Genomic DNA, 10,872 nt, shown 5'->3' on the forward strand with positions numbered 1-10,872 from the left:
CAGTGATTGGGTGCCGAAAACGGGTACCGAAGAAAATATAAAAAATATACGCCTGTCATGAAAAGACAATTTATTGAATATTGAACCAAAATTGAGTAATACACCAGTTGTAATAACCACGATGAAAGGCCAGCTGCAATAGTAATCACTTCGAAGTGAATATTAGCAGAAATGTCTCGACGAGTGGTTGACATGAACAATTGTTCCAGAAAGACAACGCGAAAGCAAACACATCGTAGCGAAAAACCATCTATGAAACAATTTGTAATTTAACGGCCTAGGTTCACTAAATACTTAATTCGAGGTAACTGTTTTCTAAACGTAACCTTCCAATATTCAGGTTATTGCAATATTTGGTCTATAAATATTCACTTTTTGAACTAACTAACCTCTGCTCAGGCAATGTTAACGCCTTTCTTGGTAGCTCATAGTGGTTTCAAACGCTGCACTCCCCCTTAGTCTATTTATTTTTAGTGAGAATTGCTCGAAAGGAAATATTTTGCGCCGGCACAGCTATGAGACTTTAAAGAATGGCCGAAGCACCTACGAAATGTAACACATTTATTTGTTGTTAACTGCAATAACGAATTCTCTATGTACACCAGCCTATCATCAATGATATCCCCCTAAGCCTAGCGTACAGGGTCCGTCGTGACTGTCATTATGGAATAGCTTCTTAACTTGTTTTCTAGTTGCAATAAGACCACAGTCAGATTACATAGCCTGTTCAGGTTCACGTTTATCTCGCAGCCTCAGCCAGAAAATGATTACCTGAAGATTATGTGCTTCTAAAGAATTACCACTCAATTCCGAGCAGACCACCACATCATAGGAAGTGAACAATTGTCTTCACCCAAAAAACCTTGCGTATAGCGTCTTATGTCCTAAATACACAAGAAGGCCAAGAGATACTGACGGTGCGAAGGCTGACGTTTTTTTTAAATCTGTGTTCGACACGTAAAAACTAGAAATCATCATTTGCGTTCGGCATCACATAGCCAACGCCATGTGGACAGTCATCCTATTCGCATTCTTAATACAGCACTCACAAGCATGTCACAAAAATAATGATGTAATTTTCTTCGCCACACTTACATATAGACATATGCGCTCATGCATGGTTGTTTCAAAAACTAAATCGTCTCATGAAACGTCTCATAGAAAACGTCGCATAAAGTCATTATGGCCATTATGTGTGTTGTGTCTTGTTAGTGTACATTTTCCCTACCAGGAAGATTTTCAGAAGAATCAACAGCACTGAATTCTTCATCTAGAGCGACGAGGCGGCTTTCCCGAAAAAAAGTTACATAAGTTTAGGGAGCTATGACTGATGTGACGAAATTCTTTAATAAAGGGGACAGGGTAAGTCCTATACTTCCCATGTATTTTCGTGCATATTGTAGTGCACGTTCTTATCCAATTAAAGGAAATATGGGCCACATGTTTGTATCCTTTTGTTCGTTACTTTCTCTTGTATCTATTGAACAAAAACTATTTTTATGCAAAAATTTTAATTATTAACGATTTTTTTCTTTCCACACGTGATTTTAGACGGATTATTGAAAATTTTTTTGATCATCAAAAAGTACTATTCCTTTTAAAGCCTTAATTTTGGTTCAATGTATTGCCACGTAACCAATGAGCACGCGCAGAAGAAATCAGCGCGCTATCTTTCGCCATATTGAAAATAATGATACCGACATAACAAGAAGACCTGTTTTGAGAAAATTGAGTTCAAGGTAAACAATAAGTTCAATCCCACGCTTTTCACTGGGCCAGCATTTTAGACCCATCTTACGAGCCATTTTAGGATGAAGCGTGATACTGGAAAACATGCAGAAAACAATTTACATGGACATCTACAAAAACAATCACATTTTTTTTCATAATTTTCGCTTACGCTATCCTGGGCTACGTGCTACATAAAAGTTTTCAATGTTTGCCTGAAAGAAGTCTGCAAATGCACGAAAAATGTTGGCACAAGTTACATATGGGACCCTCTGTATCAATTCATCCGCATCTACTTGCACAGACGGTGCCGATAAATATAACCAGTATCGAAATCCTGCACCATACTTGTTTTTTGTTTCGGTATGTTTTTTTTTCGCATTTATCGCAACGCTGCACCGCGTACGGCCTACGCGTCATAAATAATGTAACGTCGAACAGCACGTTCTGGCACGATGCTTTCAGTCGAACGACACGATCATATGACGTTCTATGCTTTTTCGTCCTCTTTCCCTTGACTGGATCTCACGTGCCGCTCAGTTCGTCCTTTTCAAAGCGCGCCACTTGACCTGCTACATTCGCAACCTCCGTCTCCCCTAGAATCTGCTGTTGGGGGTTGTAGCACTTAGGTTGTCTAGCATGGGCGTGGAAAACGCAGTTTCGTATTTTGGTACTTAGTTCGGGAATAGCGGCAAGACGAAAAGTAATCGGGCTCGGAGCCTGTACTACACGAAATGTACCGGCCAACCGGGGCAAAAACTTATGGCATCGTTGCGGGACACGCTGGACGCGTCGAACCTGTGCTGGGTCTCCCGGTTCAAACGAAGGGGAAGAGCTTTGCAGCGAACATGAACGCAGTTTTGGCTGTTGGGGCGCTATGGCCAGTCGAGCTCTGAAGCGAGTCTTTCGAAGAAGTTCGGAGGCGCTGGCGTCAGGAGGACTGTGGTGCAGCGTTGTCTTAGACCCAAAGAAACTTTGTTTGAGAAGTCTCGGCGTCCTTCAATAGATGAGCTTGAATGCTGATTCTCGTGCCATCTCTTACTGGAACGTATTCAGTGCGAACGAAGCGGCGGCGACGCATTCGTCCCAGTCGTTTTGAGTTGGACTCAGGTATGACAACAAGTTGGAGTGTCCTGAGATTTAAATAGTACCGATTGCGGCATGGCCACCGCACGACGGGTAGGTACGACTCATTTTGACGATACCAGTGACACTGGATGCCATCTCGAACGACATACGATACTAGAGAGCTTTCATGACGGCGCTTAAGGTTGCGTACCTCATCTGACAGTTATCGGATGGTGTCAAGAATTTCTGCGTCCTGTAGCTGTGCTGTGCATAAATCACGGATTGCGAGGGCTGGTTAAGGCAATGGCTAGGAGTTTTGTGAAATCAGGGCTAGCGCCTTTAGCACTGACCATGTGACCAAAGTAGGTGACGTTGGAAAAATCATAGAAGCATTTCGAAGGCTTAATGTGGAAGTGAGCTTCTTGGAGAGCCTTCAAGACCATTTCCAAACATGTCAGGTCTTCAGAAAATGCACGCGCATAAACAATAGTTTTGTGCAAGTAGACCAAAGCCATTGTCCATTTCTGATGTCCATGGACGTGGTGTATTAGTCGCTGAAATGTAAGAGGAGCATTGGAGAGACTAAATGGCAGACAGTTAACTGTTGCAGTCCCTCCGGCGTTATAAAGCCAGTTTTTTCTGCGTTATTTAGTTGTATTGTACTTTAGCATTGTATTTTCCCGACAGAAATTTCCGTGCGATAGCCGTGTTTGTCGAAGGATTTAACGTTCCCGGGCTGTCCCGAGCAAAATGTCTGGCGTCGCCGCATCCATAGCACCTGAGAATTCACGGCACCTGACGGAGCCGTCCCAGAGCAGCATTATGTCGGGCCATTGACGCCGTTTCCACTAAGGCTTGTCTGTATGCGTGGTCAGCTGATTACGAGCGCTGCACTGTCTCCACCTCGAGGACAATGGCAAGAGCGGATGTGCTAGCGGTCAGGTGGGCAAGTCGGACAAGCCGCTGGTCGTTGCTGTCACCGATAGCGTGGACAAAGGTTTTAGCGGCAATAAGGTCCATGCTATTGTGATAGGGCAGCCTGACAGGGCCTTCGCCGAAAGGCTGTCGATGTAAGCAGTGAGCTCTTGAACCTCACGTTGACCTTGTCGGACGTGTTTCAGCTTTCAGCTGTGTGAGGTTGAGATGATGTAGGTCGCGGTGGCCAAGTCTGGTTTCGAGCGTCGAGACCTTAGCTTCGTAGTTGGAACGGGTGATTGTCGGTAAGTATTCCGGCTATTCAGCCGCGCTGCCACAAAGTTGTGCCATAAGTACATGAGCTATGTCTCCAACAGTCCAGTCATTAAGATCAGAAGCGGACTCGAATTGCGTGCGAAACGCTGCCCACAATGAGGTGTCATCAAAAGTAGCTGGGTTGAGTTGTGCTGCAAGAAAGTGAGGCTGAGTCGAAGTGGAAACGCCTTGGTCTGCTGCGGGACACACAGCAGACTGACTGTCCGACTTTGTCTCGATGACAGAGATTCGCACAGCGAGGTCTGCGATGACGTCATCAGCAGCCGATGTACATTGAGCGAACGCGATCTCGATGGAGAGCAGGCTAGTTGCAAATCGAGTTTCCAATTCTTGCATAAGCACTCTGCGGTCAGCTGCAGCTAACGAAGCAAGTTTCTGGAGGGAGTCGGCCAGCGACGGTGACTAGCCACTGCTTGATTTACGAGATGGAGTGGGCGCACGCTCGACAGAAGGCTGCGTCTGAGCTAGGTCATGAGGAATGTGCGGCGCCTTTACCGCTGTCGGAGCTGCGGCGGGTTCTGATATGTATCCCGCTGTCGCAAAGACAGGAAGCTCCAAAACTGTCGGCGATGCGTCCTTCTCTACAGCCTTTGTCTGCAGGCCGTCCGCTGTTGCTGTTATCGCGGTAGGCTTGCTTCGGGTGCACACGGCTCAACACTGCTAGCAAAATGTAACGTCGAACAGAACGCTGCGGCACTATGCTCTCATCCGAACGACACGATGTAGATGTAGACGTAGGTCCTTGTGATCTACTTGCATGTATACACTCTGGGGGATTGGGCAAACTCTATCTTTTTCTGTCCTGTTACTCTAGATTGGATCTCACGTGCCCGTCATTTCGTACTTTTCAAAGCGCGCCACTTGAATCGCTGCAATATTTATCATCCAGCGAGACAGTTAATGAATGATATGGAAATATAGCAGGACCAGCGCTTTTCCTGGTTGGTGAGAATATCAACATTACCTCCTGCATTTTTTACACTACCTTGCTTTCAGTGTTTCTTCCATGCCGTCATTGCTCACTAATCATTACACTTTACGCATATATTAGCCATCGCCAATTCCATAACTAATGCACTGCAAATTTGCAATTCACAAAAAACAGTAGTATACAGCCAATCGTAGCAGCGTTTCAGTTATTAAAGGGACACTAAAGTGAAAATTGATTTCTTCTGCATCAGTAAATTACCGTTCTACAACACCAAAAACACCACTCTTACAACGATAAGACGTTTGGTAAGCCAGAAAAAGCGCCAGAACGAAATACGGGTGGCGACGCCTACTGAAGTACCCGCACCTGGGGGCTGTGACGCCTTGAATTTCGATGGCATCTTCTAGGGCCTACTAAATATATATAGCGGTACAGATTGACTACATTGTGTTCTAAAGGAACGAAATATTAAACATGGCAAATTTCGGGAACCTTTATTCAGCCAACGCGGCCCAAATGCGAAAACATACTTTGGAATCCCTCACGTCAAGCTGACGTACGGCGCTAGGTTTTCTGTGCGAAATTCAAATACCGGTACTTGGACCTTCATTTCCTCATCTAATAATCAAACTGTTTTTTTTAAATGACTGCATGCAGGGTTCTCAAACAATGTTTCATTAGTCTAAACTGATTTATTGTTTCGCTTTAGTGTCCTTTTAAGTTCTGAGCACAGCATATTCACACACACGTCACACTTCTTGGCACTCACATTTCGCTTGGTACTACAAAGTTCTTCAGGACAACTAGAAGCCAGGACCAAAGCCAGGGCCAAAGCCACCACCGTAGTCACCATAACTTCCGTGGTAGGATCCGCTATAGTGCCCTCCATATGCACCTCCATATCCACGTCCATATCCGCCGTGAAATGCCATTGGATAGGGCGCACCGTAGTAGCCGTACCCTCCGCCTCCACCACCACGGGCGAGACTGGCACCAAGTAGGGCTCCAGCACCAAGCCCGAGGGCCCCCAGTGCCAGGCCCTTCAGCAGGATGGCGTTGGCCACCGATAGGACCAAGCCAATCACGCAGATAGTCAGCTGAACAACACAAGCACAGAAATGGAACAACAGATTCGGTACTTCGCAGCACAAAATACAAAATAACCTCTCGCTATGAACATACTTTCAACTAAAGCTAATATTTTGTCTTCAACTACCAAGGAATACATCCACTCAGTGCAAAACAGCAAAAACATCAACCGCATGAATAACACAATCTCCATTTTTGTATTATTAAAATTAAGGAAGCACTTTTCTTTCCAGAGTTAGTTTTACCTTTGTTTCGCGTCCTCTATCCGCTGTGCCTTCTCATTGTTACTCCTGTAAAATTGTAGTCTACTTTCTTGGTTAACTAGTAATGGTGATAATCAAGTTTGGTGCTGGAATTATCTCGGCTGCCTTGAGAGCAGGGCCGCACAAGAGCATGGCGCCTACAATAACAGCAGTTTTGTCTTAATTTTGCTGTCCGGAGTTGCACCTTCCTAATCTATCAACAACCGCGGCTGGTAGAATTACGGCTGGTGGGAAAAGATAGGCCCACTCACCAGTGCCTTCATGATTCGTTGTTTCTGGGTGAGGAACTAAGCTGTCGAATTTCGAGGCGTCTTTTATACAGTGGTCTTGTTCTCCTACTTCGACACCACGGCATTACAGCTCGCTCTTGACCTGTTACACATTGTTGAAGCGTGACTCTTTTGTCAAAGCGGAATCATGGTGTTTCGTTCCTGTGTGGCGTATAATTGAGCTTTGAATTATGCCTCGCTGAAATCAGCTGCAACTATGATGTGTGTGAAGACTACTTGAGACACTTTGACGACAGGTCATCGTACGACGTGCTCTGTACAGCAGATTCCCGCCCTAGTGTGTAAAACCGTAAACTAAAATGAAGTGATTGCCTTGGAGATAAGCTGTGTCCACTATTGGCATCTCATTGAGATATTTCGCTCGACCTAAGTAAAACTAGTACATTCTCGGTCGCCCACACTGAGGCTCATTCCCTGAAAATGTCAATCTTCTTTGGCTACACTCACCGAGCTAGACGCGGTATAGCTGTCAGCAGGAAAACGTCAGCAAGGTGTATGTATCGTGAAGTTAGATCAATGAGGAAAGCTGTATATCAGTCGTTTCTGATCTGCCTGCTTTTTATTTTTTTATTCAGCACATTTTGAAGCACTTGATCTCAGTAGCCGTGGGTTAACGGGGCTGCTGGAGTGAGTGTTTTAAAAAGAAGAGGTGGCGGGCATCTAAGTTCGAACGAGAACATGCGCTTCGTTCAAAATAACATCTATTGTCAAAATGCACCACCGTTCACGATAACCCTGTTGCAAAGATGTCCAATATAGGTTAATAATCTCAACGGAGCATCGAATGAACTGATGGATGCTATTAGCGTCCCCTTTCAAACAGGCCTGCTAAGAACTGCTTCAAACTGCAAAAAAAAGAAAGAAAAACGGCCGTTATATTCACATCGAAACTAACCGATCCAGTATATCACAGGCGAAAGAAGAGCTCAAACGTTCGCAGCAGCCCATCACGGCCAGAATCACTGAGAATAATGACTGCCTGGAAAGTCTACAATGTCATACTGTTGGCTTCCATACTTTGTGGCGAGAAATTAGTGACAGATGCCAAAATAGAAAACGTATACAGCGAGAGAACGCAACGCTTCGCCGGTGCCTTGACGACGCGGAGGACAGATCGCGACGAGGAAATTTCATATTCTTGTAGATATCCCATAGCCCGACTGACAATGCACGTCAGTGTGAAGAAACAGTTATCGCCATCGCCTTAGACAAACTGGATATACGTTCACCACTTGGTAGCATGGAGCGTGCTCATGGAATCTGGAAATTCACCAGCGGCAAAAATAAGCGTCCAGTAGTGAAGCTTAACACATTCAAGACATACGAACTCGTGCACCCCAAACGGTCTGTTTTCGGGGGAACATCATCAATGTAACCGAAGGCCCTTGCGCTGCCATACGCCACGCCCGGGAAAGATTTCTGGACTTTGGTAGAAGCTTGAACACTAACTTCAAATTAAGCTACAAAATGCTATTTTTGGAAGGAAAGTGCTACAAGTTGAAGACCGACGAAAATTCTTTTATCGAAGTTATACTGACAGACAAGCGATCAATGCTGTCACGACGTCTCCAGGAGAAACGTATTCCGGGCGTGTCTATGCGGGTAAAAATAGCCACACAAGACGGATGGCGGCCGATCGACAACAGCATCCATAATTTTTAGGAACATTCGCAGTGATTTGCCTAAAACAGATAGTTTGAACAGTTTAATTAACGATTCTGGAGCTGATATTGTTTTACTAGCGGAAACCAAATGTAGACATGTGAGCCGTTTCACTGCGACAAAAAAATTTGCTGTATACCGGCTACACCATGCCGATTGGATGGGCAGTGGTGTTTTAATTGCTGCTCACTCTAGTTTTGAATCGTTCCTTTTGAGTGCTACTACTAATTTGGAATTAGTCTGGTGCTATGTATCTACTGGGTTCCAAAAAATAATCATAGGTGTCTGTTCTCGTCCGCATAATCCCGATTACGATTTTGCGGAAAAAAATGGATGACACCCTAAACGAAACATCTATTCCATTGCAGGTGCACTCGTGTTTCTCTTACGAGACTTCAGTTTCCCTACTATCGACTGATCACGTTATTGCCCCTTTTCAAATCCGGCATCTGCTGAGGCTGCAGAATTTGTTAACGTTTTCTCAGATTTTAACCTTTCGCAGCTAGTTACCAAACCAACAAGTGTCACATCTACTACACGTTCCTTGATTGACTTGATTCTAGCTACTCATCTTGATAATGCTTCACCAGTAACCCACGTGCCAGGCCTAAGCCACGATGACACCTTAGAGTTTGTTAATTCTATTCCATCTGCAAATGTAAAGAGACACACCAAATATATCAGGTACCACAAAAAGGCTAACTTTAACGCTATTAAGTCTGAGCTATCCGCCTTCCTTAACTGTTTCCTTGTGACACATGTAGACAGACCATTTCAAGAAATGTGCTTGTCGTTTAAAAATACAGACATGCATTTCATCATCAAATATATTTCTTAGAGTATTAGATCAATCTTCTACTTGATGCAACAACCACCTGAAACGATTAGCCAACAAAAAAGCTGATTTTTCCGTTGCGCAAAAATATTATTAAACGTTGTTAGGTAGTTAGCGCACACATCCGCTGCCAAAGCCTGCACAAGCGCTTTGAACACGCCCAACTTTAACGCCTTTAGCTGGATTTTGATATCTCTGATAAAAACTAACCCCAAATGCTTTTGAAACGGTATTACATGTACCAAAGACAGCAGTATAAGCCTCCTAAATGCTTCAGGGCTCAAGTTCCGAGTCATCTTTGCACTTCACTGTTTAGCAACACGTTTTCCCAATAATTCTGCAGAGCAAATGTCAAGGACAATCTCCCTTTCTCACCCGTAAATTTTCTGGCAGTGAATCTCATTATTCTCGACCCAGAAGGCATACAATCCAGAATTTCCAAAATAAAACGCTCATTGCCGTGTGGTATTGCTGGTATTATTTCCAAGTTTCTTCAAAACACCGTAGTACAGCTCTATTATATTTACGTTTATTTTTACTAGATCACTTAACGACAGCGCTCTACCTGTTGACGAGAAAACTGGTAAGGTGATACCACTTTTTAAATCGAGAAACCACAACACCCACTGGCTTACAGAACCATCTAATTAGCCTCGGCACCTTGAAAATTTTTGAACATATTGCTACGTGTGAAAAGACAAAGACGAAACAGGCTATTTACAGGCTATTTACACTGGAGCCAGACAGCCAGGCCGACCCTAAGGGCAGCGACCTTAGCGCAGCACTAAGGGCAGCGACCAACTTCATCGTCGTTCTCGCGGTGGCCCGTCCCTTCAGCATCGCTCAATAATATTGTAATCCTAGCCCTCCCCCCCCCCTTGGCAAAAGCGCCGTCACGTTGCTGCTAAAGACCCAAGGCGCGTGGAGCGTTGTAGGGCTTGAGTCGGGCGATGGTGGACAATGTCACTGGCTGCCACAGCGGAGGACGTAGTGGGCGTGGCTGGAGCGATTTCATAGGTGAGATCGGTCACTTAGTGGAGCACACGATGTGGGCGTGTGTAACAGGAAAGCAGTTATTCACAAAGGCCAATTTTACGCGATGGTGACCAAAGCAACACGAGGGTACCGGGCACAAAATGGACGCCACGGTGACGAAGGTCGTAGCGTTGCTTCCGTTTGCCTTGAGACACTTGTAGAAGAGCGCGCGCAAGTTGGCGAGCATGGTCAGCATGGGCGATTGCATCACGGGCATAATCGCTAGTTGATGCTGTGGCGGATGGACGCACAGTGTCCAGTGGTAGCGTCGGTTGTCGACCATACAAGAGGTAAAACAGGGAAAAGCCAGCAGTTTAGAGACGGGATGATTGTACGCAAAGGTAATGTAAAGTAGAGCGAGGTCCCAGTAACGGTGGTCGTCTGAAACGTATTTGGATAGCATGTCTGTAAGGGTGTGGTTCCAAAACTCACTGAGGCCATTCGTTTGGGGGTGGTAGGAGGCGGAAAATTCATGCAGTATAGAGCAGGCACGCATGATGTCGTCAATGACTTTGCCCAAAAACATAAAGCCACGGTCTGTTAGCAAATGACGCGGAGCACCATGCACCAAAATTATATCTTGTAAAAGGAAGTCCGCGATATCAGTTGCGCAACTGGTCGGAAGAGCGTAGGTTACGGCGTAGCGGGTCGCGTAGTCCGCCGCGAGTGCAACCCACTTGTTTTCTTAGGTAGATTCCGGAAATGGGCCGAGAAGCTAGG

Source organism: Dermacentor variabilis, chromosome 5, assembly GCF_050947875.1.
Source record: "Dermacentor variabilis isolate Ectoservices chromosome 5, ASM5094787v1, whole genome shotgun sequence".
Lineage (NCBI taxonomy): Eukaryota > Metazoa > Arthropoda > Arachnida > Ixodida > Ixodidae > Dermacentor > Dermacentor variabilis.